This window comes from Crocodylus porosus, unplaced genomic scaffold (assembly GCF_001723895.1).
Source record: "Crocodylus porosus isolate Cpor-Errol unplaced genomic scaffold, CroPor_comp1, whole genome shotgun sequence".
NCBI lineage: Eukaryota > Metazoa > Chordata > Crocodylia > Crocodylidae > Crocodylus > Crocodylus porosus.
Window position 1 is genome coordinate 68,018,099 of NW_017728948.1, and position 15,364 is coordinate 68,033,462.

Consider the following 15,364-nt stretch of genomic DNA (forward strand, 5'->3'; position numbering starts at 1 on the left):
TGGAGGTCCTGTACACAGGTTAGAAACCTGCGTGAGCGGTGGGACTTTGCTGTCTGTGTCTCCCAGCAGATGTCCGGGTAGTTTAGGTCCCCCATGACCACCGCCTCTTTAGCTTTTATGGTCTCTGAGATTTGCCTCAGGAGCCCCAAATCTATTTCTTCCCCTTGAAGGCAAGGCTCCTACAATGTATGTAACCAAATATTTGCATACAGGAAATGGTGAAAATTAAGTGATTTGCACAAGGTCAAAGGAGGAAGTGGTGTCAGGCCTAAATATGAAATCAGGAATCTCTGAATAAGAGACTTGTCTTCAGACAACTAGTCTATGTCAGTTCTTTCAATTATTTGGAAGTCTTGGAATTTCTGTCAGCCAGTCAACTTGCTCCCTCATTCACATTCCATTTAAATAGCTTTAGATTACATAGTTAGTCACTGGCTGACTGTTCTCTTTAACTGTAATGTGATGAGGAGGCATTGGTGAAGTTTGCTGGGTTGCTACTTAGAAAGAAAACAGCTCACTGGAGTTTGAAGTGTGGGTGAAATGTTTAGCAAACCCCAAATCATTATCCCTGCAAGCACAGGTCTGAAGGGCAAGGTTATTATCTGTATCTTGCAAAACATTTTCTCATATATTTCATGGATTTTGTTAAATAAAGCAACTCAGTGAAGTAAGTGCCAGACAATTAGCTTGTAGGGTCATAGTACAGAAGGTCACAGCTACAGCATAGGTTAAAAGATTTCTTTGGCCAGATGAATTTTGAGGAAGACAATTAATAGATATAGGGCATTTCTTACATAATTACTCTTTCCTGCAACTACATTTTCAACCACAAATTTATGTGGAGCACATTACTTTTTCTTTCTGGAGAGTATTTTGAATGTTTATTTATTTAACATTTGTCTACTTTAAGAGGCATGGGGGGTGTGGACAAGGCGGCACAGAAGCCAAAAGTAAGATCCAGACTAACATACAGAGGAAATGGCTCCTCACTGTGGAGACTTAAGTGACAGTGGTCCAGAGATTGTCCCCCGCTCAGAGGAATGATATGCAGTATAAACTCAACACCAGCATAACACAGTGAGTGACATGTGTAAGCATCAATCTCATTCCACATAACATGAAATGAATTTGACTTTCTACGGACCTGTAGCATGCATGTCTGTGCATGTCTGGTGGCAGGAAAATCTTTCCTTGTCAAAATTGCTATCAATTTCTTTTTCCAGGGTGACCTCTACATCACTGACAGTTCCAGCTTGGGTTTGAAACGCTAGTTTTGATACAAAGGCTTGTATAGTAAAATGGCCTATCATAAAAGAAAGTAATTTATAAGTACATAATACAAGAGACCATTATGGATCACTATACTTTAACAGGAAATTCATGGATGCACTTTTCTGACATATCAATCTGAAACACACGCTTCTGAATGACTTTACTCCTCCCTGCCTTTCCTCCAAGCCTGGATGTCCTTTAAAAGAAGCCATAATAAAACTAATTTCTATCATCACCAAGGGCACTGCAGATGAAAAATGAGAACACAAGTTGAAATGAACATAAATATTAGATGCCAAACTATATCATTGTTCAAAATGCAGTAGGAACTGAAAGCTGGGAAAGCTTGTATATATTCAGAGGTTTGTGACAGAGTCATTTTTGTTTCTTTCAGAATGATAAATAGGTCATAGAGTTCAACTATATAGTCAGTTAGCATGTATTGGATACAAATCTCTAGATAAAGCATTACATTTTCTCTCCTTAAATCAATCTTTATGAAACCAAATACTAATCATAAAACCCCTAAATTATAAAATGTAAAATGAGCCACATCTAGCCCTGGAGCCTCAAAATTCCTTCCCCCAAGGAGATTTTCCCTTAAAAACTCCATGCTTCTATAAAAAATAAGGAAAGGTAAAATTTTAGAGCCTGATTTTCATAATTTCTCAGCATCCAAACTCCAACTGAAGTCAAGGGCTCTGCATTGTAAGCTGCGTTTTTGTGACTCCTGGAGGTGCTGTTTCCCTTATGCAAGCATTAAATTTGGTGCAAAATGACACAACTCAGCATCTTGCTGTACTGAGCTGAAAGAGACTGCTTGGCCACTTAGTGCCTGTGAAAATAAAGGTTGTTCTCAAGCCCTCAGCTTCAGTGAAGATTCCAATGTAGCTATGACTATATACAGAGACTGGATTCCAGTGCTGTACACCCCAATCCTCTTTGCATGCAAACAAGCTACCTATCTCCATGTGCTAGAGGAACACATCAAGCAATTTAAACAACAGTAAAATAAAATTTCCCAGTCTCAGAGACTAATAGGCACTTGGATGGTCATGTACGCCATACTTCTGCCTCAAGTAGGAACAACAATACCTAAACCTTTCCTGATTGCTGTCTATCTAACTGAGCCTTAGGCCCCCTATACACAGGTATCACTCAATTCACTGCTTAATTGCCCAATTATCTTGAGACCAGCTATATGTGCAAAGCAGCTATCACGCTGTAACAAGCTCCAACCAGCTATAAAGTTAGACCTCACAAATATGGAGTAACTTTATAGCTGGTTACTATTGAGTTTTAATTTGCATATGTAGCAGGGTCTCCCTTGCAGCTGGGAGTTCTGTCAGCTGATAGGATTCCCAGTCACAGTGGTGCATCATACCTAGAGTAAAATCCCCAGGCTTGGAGGATCACAGCAGCCACAACTCCCAAGGCTCAGAGGACCTGGGGGATCACAACTGTGACATTCCCCCAGACCATGTGCATGGGCCCCCCTGCAGCTGGGAGCCCCTCAATGTTCTCTTACAGGCTGGCTGATCACCTATGCAGGGCTTTAAACAAGGTTCATCAGGAGACAGGGATGCAGAAGACAAAGAACCTAGGAACAACAAATCATGAGCCATGCACATAAGTACTAAGGGGCCCAATAGACATCAGGACAGAGGGGTACCAAGGCCACCTACTGGGGGCTTAAGTGTCCCTATACTAATGCTAGGAGAATGGGGAACAAGCAGGAGGAACTCACACTCCTGTTTGCAAACAAAGACTTTGACCTGGTTCAATTAACTGAAACCCAGTGGGACACTACCCATGATTGGGCAGTAGGCTTTGAGGGCTATAGTCTGTACAGATGAGATAGAGTTGGGAAAAAGCAGGGGTTGGGGGAGGAGTTGCTCTCTATGTTAAGGAGTAATACATATCTTCCATAAACAAGATGGGATCAAAAGAGGGGCAAATTGAGGTCCTGTGAGTCAGAATACAAGGGGGTTGGGGTGAAAGGGACTAGGTAGTGGGGGTCTATTATAGACCACCACACCAGGAGGATGAGCAAGACCTGGAAATATCAAGGCAGCTCTCAGAGGTAGTACACTCAAGGGACATGGTTGTCATGGGTGACCTAAATTACACTGACACTTGCTGGGGGAAGCAATCAGTTAGATCCAATTGTTCACATAGGTTCTTAACCTGCATACAGGACCTTTGCCTAACACAGGAAGTATACAGTTCCACTAGGCAAAATGCCTTACTGGACTTAGTGTTTGCTACAGGGGATGACCTGGTGGGAGATTAGCAGATACAGGGTAATCTAGGGGATAGTGACCACCAACTGTTGGAATTCAGTGAAAGGTGAAAGGTGGAAAAGATAACCAGTAGGGCAGAAGTGCTGGACTTCAGAAAGGCTAACTTCAATGATCTCAGCAGATTAGTAAGAGAGGCACTGAAGGGCAAGAGCATTAGTGAGATGGGAATCCAGGAACGGTGGCCATTCCTCAAGGGAACGATCCTTCGGGCAGAGAAGGAAACAATCCCATTACACATAAAAGGGGGCAGAGGGGCCAAGAAACCCTTTTGACTGGGCAGGGAAATCCAGGAAAGCCTAGGGGCAAAAAAGAGGCATAAAGACTGTGGAAGAAGGGGGTAGCTACCAAGGAGAAATATATACCTACTTGGCTTGCAGTTGCAGGGACTCAGTTAGAAAAGCCAAAGCAGCAATGGAACTCAGGCTGGCATAAAAAATTAAAGACAACAACAATTCCTTCTTCAGATATATTTGAATAAAAAAGAAGGCGCATGGCAACACAAGACCCCTACAGGACACACTAGGGCAATTGGTGACAGATAGGAGCCACAGAGCTGAGCTTTTCAATAAGTTTTTCGCATCTGTATTCCTGAACATGGATAAAGACATATCTCCCAGTTGGATTATAGACAGGCACAAGAGGGACACCAGCCTACCAACAGCTAGTGTTGACCTAGTGAAGGAACACTTGAAGGGGCTGGATGTGTTTAAGTCAGCAGGCTGAGATGATCTTCATCCAAGGGTGCTGAGGGAATTAGCCAGTGTCATAGCAGAACTACTGGCAAGACTGTTTGAGCATTTGTGGCACTCAGGACAGGTCCCAGATGCCTGGAAAAGGGCCAATGTGGTCCCTGTTTTCAAGAAAGGGAGGAAGGAGGATCTGGGTAACTATAAGCTGGTTAGTCTCACCTCCATCCTTGGGAAAACCTTTGAAAAAAATATGGAGAAATGCATTTTTAGGAGTCCATCAGGAAAAATAATGCTGAAGTGCAATCAGCATGGATTCATAGCAGGTAGATTCTGCCTGACTAACCTTGTTACTTTTTATGACCAGGTCACAAAATGTTTAGATGCAGGAGTTGAGGTAGATGTCATTTACTTGGATTTTAAAAAGGCCTTCAGTATGGTGTCTCATCCCATTCTTATAAATAAGCTAAGTGGTGTGACATAGGTGACTACACGGTCAGGTGGGTGGTTAATTGGCTTATGCGAGACACCCTAAGAGTGGTAGTGGATGGGTCAGTATTGACCTGGAAAGATGTGGGCAGTGGAGTCTCCCAAGATTCAGTCCTTGAACCAGCACTGTTCAATATCTTGACTGGTGAGTTGGATGAGGACTTGGAGAGCACTCTGTCCAAATTTGTGGATGACACGAAAGTAAACACATGGGTGGACAGGGAATGGATTCAGGAAAATTTGGACAGGTTGGAAAAGTGGACAGAACAGAATAGGATGCAGTTTAACAAAGATACATGCAAAGTGCTGAACCTACGGAGAAAGACTCACCAACATACATAGAGATTGGGAGATGACCTTTTAAGTAGCACAGTGGCAGAAAGGGATCTCAGAGTCATACCAGACTCCAAGATGAACATGAGTTGTCAGTGTGACCAAGTGATAAGTAAAGCCAACCACATTCTATCATGCATTAGCAGGTGCATCTCAAACAGGTCTAAGAAGGAGATACTTCCCCTCTATGCAGTGTTAGTCAGGCCACAGCTGGAGTACTGTATCCAGTTTTGAGTGCCGCTCTTTAAGAAAGATGTGGATAACCTTGCAAGGGTCCAGAGGAGGGCTACTTGTATGGTTAGGGGCCTGCAGGTAAGGCTCTATGAAGAGAGAATGAGGAACCTGGGTCTCTTCAGCCTCCTCAAGAGAAGGCTGAGAGGTAATTTTGTGGCCATCTACAAATTAAGGGGGGAGGGGAAGGGAGGGCAGCAAGGAATAGGAGATACTCTATTTACCATGGTGCCCCTTGGGGTAACTAGGAACAATGGCCACAAACTGACAGACAGCAGGAACAGCTTCTTCACAGTAAGGGTTGCCAGAATTTGGAATGGGCTTCCAAGGGAGGTGTTGCTCTCCCCTACCCTGGAGGTCTTTAAGCGGAGACTGGACAAGCAACTGGCTGGGGTCATCTGACCCCAGTGCTCTTACCTGTCCAGGGCAGGGGGTCAGACTTGATGATCTACTGAGGTCCCTTTTGACCCTAATAATCTATGAAATCTATGAAGCAGAGGGGCTCCCAGCTGCAGAAGCTTGTTTCTTCCTGGTGCAGGGGAAACCTGATGCCCCAACAATAAGCTGCAATGGGATCTAATGCACAATTCCACAATCATGTCTCCTACCATGTGCATGCAGCATGGCAGAAGGCACAGCTGTGTGGATCTCACAATCCATCCCATCACACCTTTACCTGAATGTGTAGAGGGTGCCTTAAAAAAAACCCATAACGGAAACTCCACAGCTTCCCCACGTAATCTATTCCAGTGCTTAACTATTCTCACAGTCAGGGCATCTTTTAACATCTACCCTAAATCTCCCTTATGATTTAAGCCAGTTATTTATCTGTTCTACTTAGAAACAGACATGCTAATTTGTGTTACGAAAAAAGCTTTGCCTTGTATATCTCCTTCCTGTATTATTTTATTCTCTTCCAACAAATATTTTGATTTGTTTTACTTTTTCCTGAGTGATGCTAGCAAGATGAAAAACTCCAAAAGAATAGCATAAATGAACTCACCTTGTTTTCTCTAGGTCTAGTTTCCTTGATACTTTCAGGTGAGTAACAGCACAGAAAAAGACGAGAAGGAAAAACGTTCCGTTAAAGGATATGAATAACCGGAGTTTCCCCACTCCATTCCTACAAACATATTCCATAGTTAGTGTAATGTTCACACATTATTGCTTTGATGCCGTTCATTACATTTATTATTGTGGAAGATCAAACAGCACAAGATCAAATGGCTACAAACTGGCCTTGTAGCAATCAAATGGTTACAGACTGGCCCTAGATCATAAATTAGAAGAGGATTTTTAATTGTCAGAAGAATGATGTTTTATAATAGTCTTCAGTAGTGAAGGTGAAGAACCTGAACTGATTTAAGACTGAACTGGATACATTTATAGAAGAGATAGTATGATAGGACAGGGAGTTCTTGGTTCAGAAATCAGTGTATGTGATATGCAGAATTGCATATTTTCAATCCCTATTTTGAAGTATAGTGTATCTCTCCTACAGTGTGTTAGGTGTTTGGTAATACTTCAAGGCAATTGCTGGTCACCTCAATACCTGAGAAGTTACTGGAGCATATTCTAAGTAAGGCCATTTGCAAGCATCTAGGGGAGGAAAGGCTGATCACAAGCAGCCAGCATGGATTTATGAAAAGCAAATCACATCAAACAAACTTGATCTCCTTCTTTGACAAAGTAACTTCTGGGTGGATGAAGGGAATGGTATAGAAATAGTGTATATGGATTTCAGCAAAGCTTTTGACAAGGTCCTGTATGACCATCTCATAAATAAATTGTAGAAATGTGGGCTAGATAAAACTATTAAAAGGTGGAGAGATAACTTGCTCAATAGCTAAGCAAACAGCAAGTATTAATGGGTCCATGTCAGAATGGCAGGAGATTTTAAGAAAAAATCCCACAGGAGTCTGTCCTGGGCCCGCTGCTGTTCAAAGTGTTTATTAACAATTTGGATGCCGGCATAGAAAGCTTCTTGAACAGGTTTGCAGATGACGTGAAACTGGGAAGGATGGTGAACACATTGGAGAATGCGAGTACAATTCAGAACAGGGGCAGGCAATTATTTCAGGCAGAGGGCCACTTACTGAGTTTTGGCAAGCCATCGAGGGCCACATGACAAGCAGCCAGGGGCAGGTAAATAGTAATTTTCTAAATTTTTTCAGGGCCCCATGGGCCACATAGAATGGCCCGTGGGCTGCATTTTGCCCACCCTGATTAGGAGGATCTCGACAGTTTGGAATGTTGGGTTAAACCTAGCAGGATGTAGTTCAATTCAGACAAATGCAAACTGCTGCACTTTGGGAGGAATACTCAGAAATACAAATTATAAAATGGACGACACCTGGCTGGATGGCAGCGCTGTGGAAAAGGACTTGGGAGTCTTGGTAGATCAAAGACTCAGTATGAATCTGCAGTGTGATACAGCCTCACAAAAGGTGAATGTCGTTTTGGGGTGCATCAATAGAAGCATTAGGCACAAGACACAGGAGGTAATAGTGTCTCTCTACATTGCACTGGTTAGGCCTCATCTGCACTGCTGTGTGCAGTTCTGAGCTCCACATTTTAAAATGATGTGGAGAAATTAGAGAGGGTCCAGAGGCAGGCAACACAGGATATGTCTACATGAGACACTACTGCACAGTAGACTAATATACTGTGCAGTAAAGTGTCACTGTGTAACTGTGCACAGGACCTACTGCACAGTAGATTAGTTTACTCTATATTTTTCTATTACTTGTAAATACAGGTAGTAGATTTACCACACAATGGGTGTATCTACGTGAAATGCCACATCACTGTAGCAAATGAGCTATGGCGACTTTGTTCGTTGCGATGGAGATGTAGCATCTAAAAATACCTGTGTGCTGCCAGGACTGTGCAGTACTAAATGACTGTGCAGTACCAAATGCATGTAGATGTGCCCAGTAACTACTGTGCAGTAGTACACACTTACATAGCTGACTGGGAGCAGATTACTCCTAGTCAGTCCAGGCAGCAAGGACAGGAGAACTCTCCCCTCCCCCAGACAGCTGCCTGCTTCCCAGTTGTCCCCTGCCCTGGGTAGCTGCCTGCCACCATGGCTGTCTCCAACCACAGTGCACAGGCAGGGACAATGTCCCCTTACTCATGCAGCAAGGCAGTTCTCAGCCCCAGCCCTAGGCTTGTTCAGTTTGCAGAAAAGTCACTTAAGTGGGACATGATAGCAGTCTTCAAATACTTGAAGGGTTTATGTAAAGAAGAGGGAAAGCACTTTTTCTTTCTTGATGCATAAAGGAAGATGTGGATTAGTGGCTTGAAGTTGCAGCAAAGTTTAGATTGTATATCTGGAAAAACTTTTTTACTGTTAGAATAGTAAGGCAGAGAAATACACTGCCTAGGGAAGTGGTGGACTCTCCATCACTGGGCATATTCAAGAAGAGGCTGGAAACAGGTTGATCTAGGCATAGCTATGCCTGTATTCTGCTATGGATATTTCTCGTACTTCTGGCCTTTGCTGCCCCCTGCTCCTCCACTGCTACATGTGTTAGGGTGCTTTTTAGCCTTCCTCAGAGGCATTGGGAGTAGGCTAAAGCCAAGTCTGGGGACTTAGACTAGGCTGTGCCATTATTCCTGTTGGGACCAAAGCTGTAGGCTGCTGAGGAGAGGGTATTGCCCCTCCACTCAGACCAGCCACCATATTTGGTGTCAAGAAGGAATCTAACCCCATAATTAGATGGGGTAAATCTAATTAATTTTACCCCATGGTATGATGGGGTTTTGCCTTCCTCTGTAGTGGGAGGACATGGCCCTCTATTCAGGATCTCTTGAGCATATACTAACATCATTTCATAGAAGCAGGAAATTGGCTGCTGTGGTTAACCTGCTTTACCTGTAGCAGATTAGGGCATTAGGTCTATGTTGTGCCAGGGTTGATGGTAGTCTTATGTAGAGTTTAGATTATGATTTGTGCAGCATGTTTTGGATAGGGATGTTCCTGCCTCAGACAGGGGGTTGCACTAGATGACTTCTGCAGGTCCCTTCCATCCCAACTTCTCTACAATTCTATGATCCTATGAATAACGTGTCCCCCCCCCCCCATTTTATGGCAGGAAGAACAAAGAGAAATCATAAAAATGTAAAAGAAAGAAAATGTCACATGCCTTCTAGTAGTCCCAGGCTTGGGAGATGCTGCATAGAAGTACCAAGCCATCAAAGGACTTCATGATCACAATGACAATGTATAGGCTTAGCAGGGCCCCTAACTGGACCCACTGACTTTGTCTCTGCCTCTTTCTCATCTTTTCCTTTTTGTTTCAGGGCAGTTGCTTCCTACTTCAGACTTCAGATTTTGTGTGTCCTTCTTACAGATATGGGGTTAATCAGTTATTGTTGCTTTCTGTTCGGAATTAATGAGACAGTCAACTCTGGTTATTTCCTTTTTCTTTCCTAAATAACAAACACATTGCATCTAATTAAAAGCTGAATGTTTCTGAAAGAGAGAGAGAGAGAGAGAGAGTGTAAAAAGCAATTCAATAAAGTGTATGGAATGCAATCCATAACAAAAAAATCCAGGAAAGCAGTAAAGAAGGGCTGTCTTTATAATGCTAAAAACATGTATAATGTATCAGGTAAATGCTTTCAGGTTATCAAAAAGTCATAAGGATTTTAGCCAGATTTTAAAGGCACTTAAAAGATCCAGACAGATACGTAGCAGGTTTTTTAAAGCACTTAGGGGCTCTACACTTGTTGATTACAATTGGACTTGGGCATGTTGGAACTTTTGAGTATTCCACTTGGCATCTTCTTGCAGTTTAGGAGCCTAAATACTGTATAAAAATCTGGCCAATTAAGACAGAATTTGCTACTGTTTCCCAAGTTGAGTGCTACCTGAGTCTTTGAAGAATCTCACTGAAAGCAAGAAGACTACATAGAAAGGCATGGTGGCATGGTCTAGACATCCATTAGTCAGATGTTTTAATGGGGCTGGGTGATATGTTCAGCTAAAATGAAAGCTGACAAAACCTTCACCCAGAATGTGCATTTTGGGTGCCATGCTGTACGGGTTGAAGGTAATGACTCAAGTCTCCAAAGCAGTCAGGCTCATACCTTTACGCACTTTGAATTCACTACAAGTTAGAAAGCTTTTCAAACAGAATTTTTATAAATATTACTTGACCTATTCCAATTTCTGGGAGTCTCTGAAGCAGTTCATCTATTCCTGTGTTCCAGGTGCTAAGAGACGGAGAGAAAGACAGAAGCTTAGCTGATGACTGAGAGCATTTTTATGTAAAAATAACTAAGGACCTTAGAAGTGTGGGTGGTAAACTATTAGAAAGCAAAGCAATGGGATAAGGAATGATAGATTACATGATGCAGTAGGACTATTAATATGCATAAATTTAGACACAAAATAAATCAAGCTTAAAAGCACTCTGATAGCTAGCTGAAAACTTTACGAATTCATTCAAATACATTCTGTGAAATACATTTTTAATTTTTTAAAATACATTTTCAGACATAGGTTAAATCGAAGGGATTCAGACATAGAGATAATATTCATTAAAGATATGGAGAGGCTCAAATAAGAGAGTTGTGAAGTCTGGAACTATTTAAAGAATTGATGAATAAGAAGACACTTGGTAGTCATATAAATTAATGAATAATACAGAGAAGGTACCATATTTACTTAAATATGAGGCTTTTCCCCCAGACAACATGAGGGAATTAGTTGATGGTGAAAAGGGAGGCTGCCATTAGGTCCCAGAAAAAGCCTTCATCAGTCCTTCAGCCAGCAGATCCCTCCTGTACCCTGCTGGTCCCAAGCCTTCCCTTAAGCACTAGAGGGACATTCCTGGCCCATCCATGCCCTTAGGGCACCTGTTGTCTTGAGGGCTATTTGTGGCCTCCTTCCAGCCCCATACCCATGCTTCACAGGTGTTACTATTTAATCACTCCAATGTTAGGCCTCTCCAGGCCCTTGTTGGGGCCTCAGCCTTCCTGGCTTCTGCTTCTTTCCTCTAACTGGGTCCATAGCCCAAGGCCCACTGTTCTGGACCTCAGCTCGTGGGACCCAGTCCCTGTCTTGCTGTCTTGGGCTCTGGGGCCTTGGCTCTGGTTTCTGCCCCCTCTTGGGCTTTCAATCCCTGGCCCTGGTTTCTACCTTTCTTGGGCTTTGGGCCACTAACTGTGGTTTCCTTCCCTCTTGAACTATGGCCTAGCCCTCTCAGCTCTAGAGCATCTCTATTGGCTCTCAGTACAGGCTTCAACACTCTAGGCTTCTGCCTGCTTGCCTCATGGTTGTGGGCCCTGATAGTGCCCAGGCTCAAATGTGCCCCTTAGGCAACAAAGTTATCTACTTGTCATCACCCCTGCTAACAACAACTAGTCCACCAATATAATCTGAATGTAAACTCCAGCCCACTGGCTATATAACTAAACACCCCCCTGCTGGGTCTGAACACAAATGTGAGCTGGCTGTCTGCACAACGAAACTCCTTCTTTTTTACTGGATCAAACTTCCCTGCAACCTATACCCTCCTGACTTGCAATTCCCAAGTCAGTTCAAGTATCAGCCAGTTACTCTGTTGCAGCCAACCCACCCAGAAGTTCTTCTTTTGGCTGCCTCTGTTTGTCCTCAGTCACTGATCTTATGAGTCTCCAAACCACACCTCTTCCTGTCAGGTGGCTCTCTAGCTACCCACAGGGGTTCCCACTTTGGGCTTGATGACCAGTCCACCCTTCCCCACTGTGGCTTAGCTGACCTGCTTGCCACTATTTGCTCCTGAGCAGCCTAGATGTCTTCCCAATGTGCTACTGGTAGCTGGCGGCAAGTCTGTCTGGTTGCTAGCAGCTATCTCATTAGCAGTTAGCCAGTTTAGCCTACCACTACTTCATCTTACAGTAAAGGAGCCTTCTGGCTCCCTGTTACAGCCTGCCTTTCATAAAATGGAACCAGATCAGGTTACTGTGCACCTCACCTGCATATAAATTTTTGGAGGATTCCAACATGACAAGAACACACAGTTCAGGTCATGAGTGGCTGGCAGGGGGCTGAGGAGGAGGAAGGTGGGCGCTAGGAGGATAATTAGCACAGGAATCCTTTGTGGGGTGGGAGGGGGGTGTATGCAGTACACATATGTACTGAGTGGTGCTGAGCTATGGGGTCATCATGGCTTGAAACACTGTTGGCTCTAATGAGACCCAGCCCAAAGAACTATATGGTAAATCATGAGCCTTTTGCCTTTGGGCTAATATAGTGTATAGTTTGTATTCTATATATATATATGTACAAAATTGCTGCTTAAAAGTATAGTTCTGGAGTATCTGTGCTAAAACTTGTATTCATTCTTAAAAAAAAAAAAAGATAAAACACATCAATTAATCTGACAGTGTTTTCCAATTTGCTCCTCACTTCTATGTGCTCAGGGAGAGCAGGGTCTGATGGTAGAGGGGCAGAGAAGGGCTGCAAGGGGAAGAAATTGTGGGGGCTGAGGGCAAGGGGTCAACTTATGTTTGAGTAAATTCAATAAATTGTGTGTTTCTGTTTGACCTCCCATACTACAATAATAGAAAGACATTCAATTAAATTTAAAAGGCATCACATTTAAAACTAATTAGAGGTAACACATTTTGATATAGCCCATCTGTAACCCCTGGAAATTTCTTTTGCAATATCACCATACATAAAATATGAACATGCAATAAATAATGGGAAACACCAAGACCCAGATCCTGCAAACATATATGCATGTAGTTAACATTAATCATGTTGAATAGACCATTTTAGTCAATAGGATTCATTATGTATTCAATGTTAAGCATAGGCTTAAAGGTTTGCAGGGTTAGAGCCCAAATTTATTTTCTCATATACATGTTCTAACCATCCTCACATTATTTGTGCCCAATATTTTGATAAAATATATAAAAGATACATTGGGTCAAATGATGCAGGAAGGCCAAAGATTGTAAACTACTATGGCACTGACAGATGTAAGGAAAAAATGTGCTCTACAAGAAGCAACAACATGTTACTTTGATCTGGCTCTGCAGAATCTGTATAGATTGGGCACCTCAGCAGAGCTTTTTGGCTTTCTTAGCTAAAGCTGATTCTATCAGCTATTAGATAAAAGTGCCAAAAAGTCCCACTAAAGTGCTCACTCTCTACAGATATTGGGAAACCTGGGTACAACTAAGGTGCTACCTCTTTTGGACACGTGCTGGGCTCAGAACAGAAGTGCACTGGATTTAAAGTAAAGCACCATTTGGGGGCAGTTTCCCACATCTGCAAGCAGCCTTAAAGACTGAAGACCCGTTTCAAGTTAAATCATTAACAAGTAGCACAAGGACTTCTTGCAAATGGATACTGCAGCTGTAGCAGAAGCCAAAATAGCTTTTTACCATAGAACTAATATATGCCCTATACATGGGAAGGCAGCCAGTCTTACTGAAACAGGCAATAATTAGTGCTTCTAAAGAAATCATCAGTCATCAGTGATAACTCCACCCGCCACAGTTCTGCCCCAACTTCTGTCATGGGTAAAACCACTTTGAAGGTAACTGTGATCAAGCTATGACACAATCTAGCCTTTCAGATATTCTGTAGCCATTGTAATTGCAATTTAAACTGGGACATGGCATGGAAGTGGTGACAGATGACCTTTTTGTGAGCATGGACAAGGAAACATGCTCATGTTACTGAACCCAAAGCATCAGTAATCTTGGAGACAGTCAAAGTAAAGGTGCAGCTGTCAAACTTACCAACCCCAGTGAGAATAGTTAGGGGAGCACTCACATGGCTCTGATCATTATTTCCTGACAGAATTCAGAGAGTCATGATGTGATGCTCCTTCCAACGTTACCAGACAGAAAAGAGAACATTTTTCCAGGTGAGGACTCTGCTGATAGATAAAATAACACTGACACCTAGATACCATAGTGACTAGCAACTGACTGACACAATAGAATAAAATAGAAAAACAGTGTTTTTACACTTTGGTTCAGTAATAAGGGAGTGTTATGTATTTTTTTCTTTATTTAAGTTGTTGATTTAGCAATCTGAACACTTGAGCATTCTTTCTATGCATCCTGGGATGCCTTACAGCTCAGGCATTAAGAATGAGTGTTCAGCAGTGAGGCAAGAACATTTCTGGCTCTGCTCTACAGTGGGCATGTCTACATGTGCTCTTTAATGTGCAGTAGCCTATTCTACTGCACATTAAAGTGTCACATGAAAAGTAGTACTCATGCACTAATGCACAGTAGAATTAATCATAGTTTCATAGTTAGTAGGGTCGGAAGGGACCTGAGCAGATCATTAAGTCTGACCCCCTGCCACAGGCAGGAAAGAATACTGGGGTCAGACAACCTTGGCAAGGTGTCTATCTATTCTCATCTTAAAGACCCCCAGGGTTGGAGCAAGGACCACTTCCCTTGGAAGTTGATTCCAGATCCTAGCCACCCTGACTGTGAAGTAGCACCTCCTGATATCCAGGCTGAATCTGTTCTCTGTCAACTTATGGCCGTTGTTCCTTGTTACTCCTGGTAGTACTCAGGGGAACAGACTCTCCTATTGCCTGCTGGTCTCCCTTGGTCAGTTTATAGCTGGCCACCAGAACCCCCCTCAGCCTCGTCTTCTGGAGCCTAAACAGGTTCAGATCCCGTAGCTTGTCCTCATAGGACTTGCCCTGCTGCCCCCTGAACATGCAAGTGGCCTTCCTCTGGACCCTCTCAATGTTGTCCATGTCCCTCCTGGAGTGTGGCACCCAGAACTGGATGCAGTACTCCAACTGTGGCCTGACTGGTGTTGCATAGAGGGGGAGGATCATCTCCTTGAACCTGCTCATGATGCATCTGTGGATACATGACAAGGTGCAGTTAGCCTTTCTGACTTCATGCCCACATTGGTGGCTCATGTTCATTTTGGAATCAATAATGACTCCAAGATCCTTTTCTGCCTCTGTGCTGGTGAGAAGGGAGTTCCCCAGCCTGTAGGTATGCTGCTGGTTCTTCCTCCCCAGGTGCAGTACCTTGCACTTGTCATTGTTGAAATCCATCCTCTTC